We start from the raw sequence: 14534 nt of genomic DNA, 5'->3' as shown, positions 1-14534 counted from the left end.
TTTGAGGGTATTGCAATACATGAATAGTCATTCTTTGTTTCTTATATAATTTTCTATCTCCTATAAAATGATTGATATATCAGTTGGTTACTTCAAATATTAAATTGCGGTCATGGTTGTTTATCTGTGATTGTAGTTATTGTGATTGTTGCGATGTGGATCACTACCATTTTGATGTGAGTGTTTTGTGATTAAAAATAATATTTTTGAATTCGATGTGGTCTGGTGTGTCATAATACAGTCTGATACGGTCTGGTGCGGTCCAAATATGGTCCGATATGGTTGTGTTGTAGCTTGATGTGGCCACATCATTATGATTCAGTCTTACACTACAATTATAGTATCACAGCAACTACAATATATTTTGAATCACTGTTTCACGTATATAGGAAAAAGTGAGAAACTTCAAGTGAATTTAATTGACAAATAAAGTTTATATAATAGGTAATGAATAATGACAGGTTATCAAAGAGAACAATATAAGTTCCTCAAATTGAATTATCAGCTATCCTTTTGTTTTCTGAGAGATGCTTGTAAATTGTAATTGCTTACCATAGAATGCAATAAGAGTGAGATATTGTCATGTCTAACTTGAAGAGGGACTTTGAGCTGAGGCAAGACCCTCTAATCTTGCAAAAAGAGGATCTGAGTGGTTTTGTTTCCCTTCATTGAGTTTGTTACAAATCTTGATCTTGAGTGTTGTCATTGTAGATGACTCAATTTTCGGACAGCCCTGGAGTTGAAGTTCTTTCAAGTTTGGCATGAGGTGATGCATTTTTTCAGGAAGAGAATTCAATTTGTCACAGTAGTTGATGGTTAACAAAGTGAGCTTTGGGGCTGCAAATCCCCCCTTTGGAAATGACATGAAATTTGGACAATGCCTTACGCACAAGAATTGGAGAGAGTTCAAAGTTGTAGTAGTTACATCTGATTCTGAAACTGTGAGTGCTTCCAGATTCTTACAGCCCCAAACATCCAGAGACTTAAGGCTAGGAAAGTGATCTAGAGGAAGGAATTTGAGTGAGTCACAGCTACCTAGTAAGTACAAGGATGTCAGTAATTGGTGGCTCCATGGTGCATGTACCCGAAATTCTAAATTTTCGCAATTCTGAATGTTCAATACACGCTGAAAAGGTGCTATTGCAAGTGAACAAAGAAGATTGTTGCAGTCTCAGATAACAAGTATTGTCAATGCTGGAAGCCTGGAAGATTACTAGGTTGGCATAAGGTGCTATTGGGACAGTTTTCAATATAAAGCTTTACTGCCTGCATTTTCAGCATCTAAACACCATTTCTCCTATACTGACATGTACTCAAACCTCAGAATTTCGAGTGTAGGAAAACTCTTAGTTACATAAGAAGTTCCACTTCCATAAAACTCAGACCCCAAAGTCACTAATCCATCAAATTTGATAATCCTAAGCTCTTTCAACTGTGGTAGTTGTCCAAGTGGAGGCAATTGATTACAATATTTACAACCCTTAAGCTGCAAGGATACCATACTTTTTTAATAAAACAAAAGTATTAGAGTATTAGTGATTAGTACTTGCACAATTTATGTCACTATGATGTTCAAACTTTCAAGAACTAAGGTGGCATGAGGTCATATAACAGAGGGAAAGATATGGTACTTTATATGGCCAAACGGGACTTTTCAAAATTTGAACTTTTTATGCACATGTCTTCAATTATGATTATAAATTTTAAATACTTTTTTAAGCAAAGAAAAAGTTCTTATTATGTATAGTTAACATTTATTATCTTCACTTTACATTATGACTGATGCAGTAAAAATTACTAAACATTGAATATAAACTTTTTGTTACTGGCAAGTACTTCAAAATCTCAGCTTATCCTGCTCCAAATCCTCTGCATGAACTAATAAGAACAAAAACATTTTTTTACATAGCAAATCATAGTTTGGACGCATCTATAATCTTCTGGACCCACAGTAAAACATAAACAAAATTACCATAGTGCAAAAACAAACAACAGGAAGCAAAATTACCAGTGTTAAGTTGTCCTATAATAGTATCTTCACCAAATCTGGCCTTTTCAAACAAGGAACTTGGGTGTATTAGACCATTATCATCCATTAACATGAATTCCCATGAAGGTGTAGTTTGTAATTTTGTTCCTTTATTTAAGAATACTCTCACAATAGTTGGAGGCTCTACATGAAACAATTGACATTAGATATTTGATAAGGTGATATATAAATTGAACCTTTGTTATGCATTCTTACTTGCAATGTTAGCAGCTTCTTCCTCTTCAAGAATTGCAGCAAAACCATTGACATGCTTTGTGTAAGAATAAAAGATTGCTTTCTCAGAACTGCATACAATATTGATTTAGAGATACAATATTGGACTAACCAAAAAAAAGTTAGTATATGTCAAAATTAATACTAGTACATTGATATATTAAAATAATTTATAGTGTACCTTCCCAAATAGGAGCAAAGAAATTCATGATGAGTTTCTGTAACTTGATCAAAATCAGCTTCTGTGACTTCTGGACTATGATCATGGGATCCAACAAGTATACACTATGTATGGCTTTTGTTTTCAACAAATAAAAATTGAAATAAATAAATACATAAAAAGAAAGGAAATAATCCAATAATGAGTTCAAAATTCAAGCCATAATTGCATGAAAGCAAAAAGGAGATGAACACTAAGTAACAAATAACAGAATATGCATGAGTGAGTTTCTTTCACAGTAATGAAAGTGCACTGCATAGCCAAATTGTTTATATTGAAAAGGGATATAATAATGGCATAAAGCTTACCTTTTTTGTAGCAAAAGCAGGTGTTTGAAACAGATAAAGAAGAATGAATGATGAAAAGATGAAAATTGAGTGCTTTCCAGGCCACATTTCTCCTTTAACAATATGGTCTTAAAAAGATGAAATACTTTGAAGGTGACAAGTTATGTATGTGCTCTTTACATATAGAAATAATGTTGAAGACATAGAACAACAACAACAACAACAACATAAATGATAGTATGATATACTTTCCTTCAATTCTCCCAAAAGGGTCTCTGGTACAAGTTGAATAAGAAAGAATGTAGTTATATATTAAGTAGTGAAGTTGTGCATTGCAATGATCACAATCTTGCAACATAAATGAGATGCGAACAAAGGAGTACCATGACCAAAATCCCTCAATTGATGGGAGGTTTCTTTCTGTGATCATTCTTCAGTTGAAATACTTTAGCCAAATATATTTGTTAAACTGTTTAAGGGAATATGAGAAAATTGTGGCAATTGCTAAAATTTATTGATGGTATTATATATAATGAGGAACATTAACTTGTGGCACTTAGTTTCAAATTGTGAAACTATGATACTAAGTTTGCAGTGACTATCACAATTGAATTGGTGGTGTCTTTCTCTGTACCTCATTAGTGGAATACAGATCCTCATTAACAATCACAATTTAAAACTATATGCTTCATATACATAATCTAGGACTATAGTTTTCTACTCCTTCATATTTATTGTAGTTTATTCATCAATAATTGTTGTATATATGTATAGTCGTAGATCTTCTCAAGTACTAGAGAGTTCAATATTGAATGGAGATTACAACACGTGACAAAAAAATCTTTTTAACAACTAAGATTTTATGTTATTCTAAAAAAATTAAAATTGAAGAAATTCTTCTTTTTCTCTCATATTGGGGAAATGAATTATACTCATATACTATATGATGCACAAACATGGAGAAGTTCTCATTTTTGTATGATTATAGTTTTTCTTTTCCACTCAATGTACACAACATAATAGATAGGAAGAGTGTATTGGTTTTGCTTTTTGGTCATCAAATACGTTTGCATGATTGCTAGATCATGTCAATGATGGTAGTAGACGTAATAAAAGCATACAAATTGATTGATTGATTCCATATTTACAACAGGAATAGAGTTTTTGTAGATCCTAGATGCAAAAGGTAGTTTACCAAATATTTGTCTAACATTCTCTGTCAAACAACCAAATCAAACAAAGTTGCGGACTCTTTGGGATTAAATGAAGCAGCCACTTTGTCCCTTTTTCTCATCTTAGTTATAGGGCTAGTAGTATCGGTTTTGGTGGGTGGCAATGAGGTAACGGATTATATGTGGTTTTCTCCATTATTACTACAAAGTTTCTTTTATAAGAAAATTGTGTATATATATTTTTATGCTTTCCTTCAGAGTTGTTAGATAGTATGACTCAGAAGTTGTTATGTTTCTATTCATTAGGCAATAAAAAGTCAATATGGCTGTTATGAATATGAATATTTTCATATACTATGCTGAAACACTTATGTGATTCATTATGCTATTCATGTATGAACTTATTTTTTCTGCATCATTTTTTTTTCTTCATGCTCTATAAATTATGTGTCTTGTTGATGAATAAAATCAAACCTTCTACATAACACATTTTCTCTCTACACTTTTGCTTGCTATATAACCTACAAATTGGTGTCTACAACTATATCTTGAGGGATATGTGAAGAACAAACACGAACCAAAACTAAACATAAACACAAACCAAACACAACCAAAATATTTTCTCTATTGCCTAAAATAGTCAAAATGAATTTCGAAGTAGTGTCTGCTGCATTTTCACATCCAGTGTTTACTAGAAAGAATTATTATTATGTATGGACTGATAGAATGGAAGCTTTCTTGAATGCTAATGATAGGAGGGAGGCCATTGAAAAAATTATGTTATTCCAACTCTTCCGCACAATCCAAGTGTTGCACAAATTAAAAATGAGAATGAGATGAAACAAAGAAAATCTAAAGCAAGAACATGTCTATATGCAAATGTTTCTCCCACCATTTTTAACAGACTAATGACACTGAAAATAACCAGTGAAATCTGGAATTTTTTAAATCAAGAATATGAGGGAGATGAAAGAGTCAAAGGGATGCAAGTGATGAATTTGATCCAAGAATTCGATATACAAAGGATGAGAGATTCAGAAACAATTAAGGAGTACTCTGATAAACTTCTACCCATTGCCAATAACGTAAGACTCCTTGGTAATGAATTTTTTGATTCTAGAATAGTTGAAAAGATTCTAGTTACACTTCTTGAAAAAATATGAAGCTGCAATTTCATCTCTGAAAATTCTAAGGATATGTCAAACATCACATTGGCAAAAGTGTTGAATTTATTATAGGCACAATAACAAAGGAGGATTATGAGGCAAGAATGATTTATGGAGAGTGCTTTCCAAACCAAATTACAAAACAACAATGGTTGGAATAAAAAAAATATGAGGCAAAATAATAACTACAAAACTGCAGGTTCTGCAAACAACAAATACAATAACCAAAGTAGCAACAATGAAGTCTTTTCACCTTGTTCCTACTGCAAAAAAAACTAATTATCCACGAAACATATATTGGTGGAGGCATGATGCAAGATGTTATAAGTGTGGCTAGTTAGGGCACGTGGAAAAAATATGCAAGTTTCAAAAACAAGGAGAAGCTAAGGCTACTGATGATCAACTAGAAGAAGATCAATTGTCCACAGTATCATGCTTTGATACCAACAATTCTACAAAAAGTTGGCTCATTGATAGTGGTTGTACAAACCACATGACTTATGACCGAGAGCTCTTCAGAGAGCTTGACAAAAGTGTTATTTCCAAAGTCAGAATTGGAAATTGGGCATATATTACAACAAAAGGCAAAGAAATAGTTGCAATTAAAAGTTACACAAGTTTGAAATTAATTCATGATGTTTTATATGTTCCTGAAATTACTCAAAATTTGTTAATTGTTCCTCAGTTGATGGAAAAAGGCTATAAGGTTTTGTTTGAAGGCAAAAAATGTATGATTAAAGATTCAGAAGACAAAGAGGTGTTCAAATATCAAATGAAAGGCAAAAGCTTTGTCTTGATTTGATGAAAGATGAGCAGGTTGCAGTACACAAAGAAGACACAAAAACAAAGTCTCATACATGCATTGTCTGCCGATATGTGAAGCATACAAGGCTTCTTTTTCTGCAAAAAAAGGACATGAAGGCTACACAAAAGCTGCAATGGATATACACAAATGTTGGAGACCTATGAGTACACCATCAAGTATTGCAGGATATGAAGCAGTTCCAACTGACCTGATGCAATGAAGGAGGAGCTCATGGTGATTGAACAAATGAGACATGTGAGTTGGTAGAGATGTCTAAACACATGAAGAGTATAAGAGTCAAATGGATTTACATAACCAAGTTCAATCTTAACGGTAATGAGAATAAGTATATGGCAAAAACTTGAAGTTTTCAGCTCGAAAGTCAACGAGGAGGGTTGATTAGTATGACTAAGAAAAGTCTCTTGAGATCAGAAGGGGAGACCTCAATGTAGTTTTCAAGTGGACCTGCAAGCGAACCAGGATAAAGTTCCTTGTTGCAGGTTTTTTCTATCTCTAATCTCTTTACATTTCAAGTCTTATTATTGCATAATATTGGCTGATATTTTGGATACTGTTAGGTTTTTGTATCTAGTTTAATTATGTATAAAATATCTGCTTTATCTGTTCTTGAATGACGGTGACTTGTTGTGCAAGAAGCCATTCTGCATCTTGCTTTTTTGTATGTGTTAATCGATTAAGGCATACAATTAATCGATTAATTGGGGCTTTTTCCAAAATAGGGCTTTGGTGTAAAAAGCGGTAATTGATAACCGCTACATCTTTTCAAACCCCCTTCTAGGTGTGCTATGTCCACTAATACCTAACAAGTGGTATCAGAGCTAGTACAGTGTGTTAGCTCAACCGCATACGCGTTATCCTAAAGGGAAATCAAATGGGTTCCACCAACCCCTTTGGCAGTGATGGCGCATCCATTAACCGCCCTCCCGTATTCAGTGGCGAAGTATACACCTACTGGAAAGTCCGAATGAAACTATTCATAGATGCCATTGACTCGGACATTTGGGAATCCATGGTCAACGGGCCTTTCGTTCCAATACATCTAGTGGACGATGAATCGAAAGAAAAACCCAAGAGTTTATGGACCGATGATGAACGCAAAAAGGTTCAATACAATCTACATGCTAAAAACATCATCACATCGGCCCTGATATATGATGAATTCTTTCGGGTTTCACAATGTCAAAGTGCCAAGGAAACGTTAGACACTTTACAAGTGACTCACGAAGGCACCAACGAGGTCAAGCGTGGCAGGATGAATGTCCTGACACATGAGTACGAGTTGTTTCGTATGTTGTCGAGTGAATCTATCGGCAACATGCAAAAATGATTCACACATATAGTAAACCACTTAGTTGTTCTAGATAAATCTTTCACCAAAGGAGAACTAACTAATAAAGTTTTACGTTGTCTTGATAGGAGATGACAACCTATAGTTACAACTATCATGGAATCCAAAGATCTTGACTCTATGCCTTTGGCAACACTGTTTGGAAAGTTTCAAGAGCACGAGATGGAACTTGGGCGCTTGACGTGGCATGTGGAATCAGACCGCAAGAAGAAACACATATCTCTTAGAGCAACAATGTCTCAACCTACTGAAGAGAAAGAATACGTTGAGTCTGATTCAGATATTGATGATGAAACGTTATGCCTTCTCGTACAAAAATTCGGGAAATTCTTAAAGAAAGAAGGCTTTAAACGATTTCATAAGAAAGAAGCGTGTCAATCAACTCGAAAAGGCAAAGGTAGTAAATAACATTTCACTTGCCACAGGTGTGGTAAGCCGGGACACATGAGATTTCAATGTCCTACTTATCTCAAGAAAGTTGATTCAGAGAAGAGCACTCCCCGAGACTTCAAGTCAAAGAAGGCCTACATTGTCTAGGACGTATGAGAGGAGGATACGACATCAAACATCTTAGATGAGGAGGAGACCGCTAAGCTATGCCTAATGACTAGAACTAATGAAGCTTGCGACTCAAATAATTCAAAGGAGGCTAATAATGAAGTATACTCTGACACCTCATCTTCTTCTTCTGATGATTCACCTCCTTATTAGGATTCATATAATGCTTATGTCGAATTTCATGAGGAATTAAAGAAATTAGCTAGGATTAGTTTCAATAGAAAAGATTTAATCCTTCTAAATGAATAGAAAATAGTCCAATTACAGAAAAAATTAGATGAGCTGAAACTTGAGAATGAAACCTTAGATCAAATATTTTCTTGTAATACATGCAATTGCTCAAATGATACATTATGTCAATCAACTGCCTGTGAGTCTTGCGAGACTTTGAAATGAAAATTTGAAACTTAATGAAAAACTCGCAAAACTCATAGAGTCAGAACCAACTAGACACTATGCTTAGTCAAACTATAATTGTTTGTGACCATACTGGATTAGGGTATATCCCCCTTTGCATAGGAAACGACCATATAGGAAACCTATAACTCGACCAAATAAAAAGTTTTATAATAACAAAGTTCCTATATGCTTCTATTGTGGCACTCATGGCCGCACTTCCTACTCTTGCTATATTAGGAAGTATGGTATATCGAGTGGTGTATATGCTTGATGAAAAAGGGAGATAACTCCCTGTTTACTAACAGAAAAGGACCCAATATAAATTGGGTACCTGAAAGAAGCAAGTGATCTATTTTGCAGGTATGTCTACGAACACACAGGAAACATTGGTATCTTGACAGTGGGTGTTCGAGGCATATGACTGGTGATATAAGGACATGGACCATGACAAAGAAGAAGAATCAGAGTAAATTGTCTAGGATGAGCATAGGACTTGCCGATTGAGTGGTAACCCGTATTTCTTTATGCTATTTATTCGTAGGTTAGATGATCATGTATTGTTAGTTCAAATATACGTTGATGATATAATTTTCGGATCTACTAACGACATTCTTTGTAAAGAATGTTCTGAGATGATGCAGGGAGAATTTGAGACGTCGATGATGGATGAGCTGACATTCTTTCTCGGACTACAAATTAAACAAATGGAATGTGACATCTTCATTCATCGATCGAAGTGCTACAAGGAGCTATTCAAGAAGTTCGACATGGAAAATTGTTAAGAAGTTTTTACACCTATGGCGTCCACATGCTATCTAGACAAAGACGAAAAGAGAAAAGCTATTCAGATAACCAAGTATCGAGGGATCATCAACTCTTTATTATATTTGACTGCGAGCTGCCCTGATATTATGTTTAGTGTTTGCATGTGTGCAAGATTTCAAGCATTACCTAAAGATTCACATTATAGTGTTGTTAAACGTATCATGAAATATTTAAAAGGAACTATGTATTTGGGATTATACTATCCTAGGGATGCCTCACTATCCTTGATAGTATTTTTTGATTTCGATTTCGCAGGATGTAAGTTGGATCATAAGAGCACTAGTGAGACTTGTCACTTACTAGGAATTTTCTTAGTGGCATGACACAATAAAAAGCAAGCTTGTGTTGTTTTTCCACCGTTGAAGCAGAATACATTACCGCTAGTGTGTGTTGCGCTCAAATCCTCTGGACGAAACAGCAACTTAAGGACTTTGGTCTTAATCTAGGAAAGATCCATATTAAATGTGATAATACAAGTGCCATCAACCTATCCAAGAATCTCGTCTTGCATTCGAGAACCAAGCATATAGAAATTAGGCATCACTTCTTACGTGATCATGTTCAAAAAGGCAATTGTATGCTTGAATTTGTTGAAACTACTAAATAATTAGCAGATATTATTTGCCTTGCATGTTGAAGAGAACTTGGAATCCTTGATGAAAAATGTCTTGATTAAATTGTCTAGCAGTTTATTATTTGCCTTGCATGTTGAATGCCTTGTATGCTTCAAAATGAATACTTGTTGAATGCATTCTATTCCTAATATGATGCATGATCTAGTATAATAAGCTCTATATATATGTGTGTTTGCCTAAAATTGTTAAATATAGGTTAGAAATCTTGACATGCTTTTAAAACTCAATAATCTACTTGATTCTACAAATCTGATGTCAGTTAATCAATTAACCAAAAGTCTTAATCAATTAAAATAAGTTCCAATAGCTAAAACTTTATTTTCTAAGAACTGTAATCGATTAAAGTTTCATCTTAATCGATTACCTGAGCTTATTTTTCTAAAAGTCTGGAATTTTAACTATGATTAATCGATTAAGTGCAGCTCTTAATCGATTAATAACAGCAGATAAAGTTGAAACAAAAGCGTCTTTGGCACTTTTCTAAAACCTCTATCTCCATTTCTCTCTAAATCTCAGAGGCAACAACACAATCTCAATCATTAGCTTCAATGAATATTAAACCTCACCCTCTACCCATTTTGCACTTTATTAAACTACAATCACTCTCAAATTTCCAAGAAATCCGTTTTCCCCAATTCCAAACCCTAGGTTTAGGTTTCTTCCAAAACCCTCTTAATCCTTTCAATCTTCTCGGTTTTACTATCACCAATGGAAATAGGTCGCTCAAAAAGGATTAAGACAACATCACAACGTATACGAATGACGCCGATTGCTTCATCTTCAAATCCAAGTATGAGGCAAGACCGTGGAGACCCCTACTACTCCCTCATTCTATAGGAGACTCAGTTGTCAAAATTTCAAGGTAGTAAACCTACGTATATCAGGTATGCCGACTTAAGTTGGATGGCGACACAAAACTTTGATTTTCTGCACGATATGCAAGCTCTAGGAGCTGTCACATTTCTGGAATTAAAAGGAAATATATACCCTGCTCTAATTAGGGAATTCTATGCAAACTTTAGGTATAAAGATGGAAAGAATTGGTCCATGGTTTTTGGAAATTTATTTGAGTTAAGTGAGGAAATGTTTATGAATAAGGGTGGATTATCTACTAATGGTGCTAGTATTGGTGACTGTGATTGGGTTAAGAATTCGTTTGATGTTGCTGAGGTTTATAAGTCATGTTTAAGAGGTTCTCATTTGTATGTCCAAGGAGAGTTAACTAAAGTTGGATCGTTGTCTATGGAGAATAGACTTTTTCACTATCTAATAGCATATATTATGGTTCAAAGGAACACAAATCATGCACATTCCATCGTGAATTATTTGAGGTTCATGTATGTTGTCAAGGAGAATGTTATGATAAATTGGTCTGAAGAGATCCTTAAGGTCATGTATAGTGTGTTTACTTCGCAATCAGAGTTGCTACCCTACAGTATCTTCATTTTAAGAGTTATTGATTATCTGCACATCGATGTGTCTGACACTATTGTAATAGAATCTATTGATAAAGATCACCTTGTTGGTGAGAGCTTGATTCACAAGATGAGTACTTACAAGTATGGAAATACTTGAAAATATCAAGAGGACTACACCACGATGGATCTAGACTTATCTGGAGATGATGATAAGGCAGGGACAGATGAGCAGAATGCAGAAACTCAGGGGGAGACAGTTGAGAATGCACCATAGGAACCTTCCTTTGGATTAGCTCATTTAGATGCTATGGAGTAGAGACTGAACAACTGAATGGATCCAAACTTTCAGTCTCGGAAGGATTCTTTTCATACTGACTTGTAGCAGTTTGAGTAAAGTCAGGTCGCTTATATTGATAACCATTATTAGTCCTTGAGGAGCTTTGTTCAAACCACTGTTGAGGCACAGAATGACAGGTTTTGTGCAGAATTTGAAAAAATGAGAGTTCTCATCAAGAGATAGTAGTCTGACAATTCCTGGTGATAGAAACCTTCCACCTCATCCTTAGTTAGAAGACTTTAGACCTTAGGATTCCTTAGGTTTATTTCTTATAATGTCTAAATTCAGGATTGTGTTGCTTTGTTCTCTTTGAGACATATTTTCTCTTTGCTTTTATTGGTTTGTAATAGTTACTAACTACTTGTGCTGAACTTTTATAACTTGATATGCATGATATTGAACTTTGAAAGTTATTGCCTTTTCAATCGCTTATATCATATGTTTACTTATGTCATATATAATATGAATGTGTGTTTAATGGTTCTTGACCATGTTGGTTATATGCATCTATCGTGTATGGTTAAGCTTGCTGTGTACATGCTATTATATCAATGTTTGATCATTCTATGCATAACTAGTTATTGTATAACCATCTATGCCATTAAAACTGTTCATTCGCTATTTTTTGTCCATTTAATCGATTAAAACCAGGTATTTAATCGATTAAATGATGTTATCAAGAGCATTTGTTCAAGCTTCTTACAACTGGTTAATGAGTTAAATTCCCAAAATTAATTAATTGATTACAGTTTTGTTATCACTATTTAACTCTTCTTACTTTTGACTAGATTGATTAGTTTATCTTTTTGATAATATCAAAAGGAGGAGAGAGGTTGCTTTGTTGTTTCATGTGTTTGCCGGTTGTAAATAGTAAAATTCAGCTTTCGTTTTGTTTTCGCTACCTACTTACATTAAGGGGGAGCAATGCGCTTTAACTTTGGAATTAACAACCATCGAATTCTATAAAAATAATCAAGCTATGCATCAAACAAGATATGATGTGGAGTTTGTCATCATCAAAAAGGGGGAGGTTGAAAGTGCAAATTGTCAAGTGGAGCACTATTGGATTTTGCCTAAGTTTTGATGAAGATAAGGATTTAGTGAAAGCTTGAAGATGATTCGACAAATCAACATGCCATGGACTCAAGGGTTTCATATCTAGACTAGGTTCTTTAATAGAGTTCTTTTAGAAGTCTAAGATGTGTGCCTTGGATATTGAGTCTAGGTTAGGTAAACCTAGATGCAATTCTCACAAGTCTTAAAAGTAATCATTTCATTTACATGAGACATTCCATCTAGATCATTATGTGTTCATGCATTAAATATACATGTTACTTGTGCATCTTATGCATAATATATTGGTAAAATATGTATAGTCGATAAACATAACATATAAGTTGTTTACCATTTAATCAATAAGCTGAAAATGTGTTAGTTAATCGATTAAGAGTTACGTTAATCGATTAACGTGATTGCAGTTCCAACAAAAAACTGAAAACCAGAAAACAGTTATTTCCAACAACTCATTAATCAATTAAAAGGGTACTTAATCGATTAACTGGGACTCAGAATGGTTTTCTATAAAGACTGAGAATTTAGAACGCGTACCATATAATATCATTCATTTTTAGAAATTGCTAGTGCATATTTTCGTGCTTAATTGTGTCATATAGGAAAAGTGAAATGCATTGTGAGTTAGAGAGAGATAGTACCATGCTTAGGCTTTGATTGTCATCATCATCTTGCATGTGGGTTATATGTTAAACATTCCTATCTTTTCTTGCATGTATTCTTGCATTTCTTGAAGAGAATTTTAGGGTAGAAATTCTATGTTTCTGCATTTTTATTAACTCATATATTTTTTTTAAACAAAAGGTGCAACCACGCCCCGAAATATATTAGATGAAACCCATTACAAAGGAAATTAGAAAGTAACAAATCTATAGCTTGGGAGACCAAGTCTATTTCTAACAACCTTCTTTTTAATAAAAGGAGGAGTAACTGTCTACGAGGAGTTTGTTTTAGAGAAGATTCCATAATTAGCCAATTTATCCGCACAAGAGTTCCCTTCCCTATATATGTGTGAGACTCTACAATCCATGGATTCCAAAGTTGATTTGCAAACAATCCATTTGTTCAGCAATTGATAAGTGCCAAACATACCTAAAAATCATACACTTTTATGGCACTTTGTATAAAATATCACAAATTGGTATATTTGTGTTTGTATTTCCTTTATATGTATTTTGTAGGAAATAAAATGAAGAAAATAAGAGAAAAGATTCATGGTCAAAAAACAACAAAAGTCAAGAAAATCAAGGTGCTCAGTCAGGCAGCTGAGCGTGGAACAAGCCTCGTTGAGCTGACCTGGCCTGGATCAAACTGCTCAACCAGGCAGCTGAGCGGACCTGCTTAGCCGCTCAGCCTAGCACCGGACTAGGCCTAACACAATCAGAAATATGCTTGACACGGTCAGACACGAGCTTGGCACAAGACCAAGCTGCTCAGCGGTCCAACCAAGCTGCTCAGCAGAGAACCAGACTCCTGACCAGATTAGCAAGCACCAAGCCACGTCCTAGTCAACACGGTCAGAAGATGCTGAGCAAGCAGCTCAGCAGTGAAGCAGGTGTGTTGGGCGGTGCTTACTAGACTTGACTTAACCATTAAGCAAACCATGAAGTCATCCATGACCTCACATCAAGTAGCCCAACATAGGCTTTTCAGAAGTATCTCACAATAGTTGGTCTCATAACCCACGACTAGATTTGATGAGTCATGCACAAGGAGGTGACTAAGCTACTTGGTCAAGGGACCAAACCCATGCTGAAGGGTTTGGTCAGCTGCTGAGCAGTCTGGCAAGAGGCCTATAAATAGGAGGCCAATTCTTTCGAGCAAAAAAGATTGCAACATACCATTTCTTCATAAAATTCTCTCAAAAATACTTGAAGGCCAAAATTCTCTCATTTAGGAATTTTTTCTTAGCTTAGAGATTTCATTTTCAAGTAAGTTTTGTAATTTGTAGTTTAGAATTCAAGAGGAGAAAAGGAGAAGGCAAATGAGATGCAAAAATCAATTTTGTA

At 34.7% G+C, this 14534-nt stretch overlaps 1 long non-coding RNA gene across 1 annotated transcript; it reads right to left on the bottom strand.

The window, feature by feature from the left end:
- On the bottom strand, nucleotides 2013–2715 carry LOC109343042. The gene is made up of 3 exons (XR_002107156.1): nucleotides 2445–2715; nucleotides 2246–2334; nucleotides 2013–2173 (listed from the first exon to the last, which is right to left on the bottom strand). It is a non-coding gene; the product is annotated as an uncharacterized LOC109343042 (long non-coding RNA).

Source organism: Lupinus angustifolius, chromosome LG01 (genome assembly GCF_001865875.1).
Source record: "Lupinus angustifolius cultivar Tanjil chromosome LG01, LupAngTanjil_v1.0, whole genome shotgun sequence".
In the NCBI taxonomy this organism is placed as follows: domain Eukaryota; kingdom Viridiplantae; phylum Streptophyta; class Magnoliopsida; order Fabales; family Fabaceae; genus Lupinus; species Lupinus angustifolius.
Note: the sequence above shows the minus strand (reverse complement) of the source record. Positions and strands in the feature narration are given on the sequence as shown.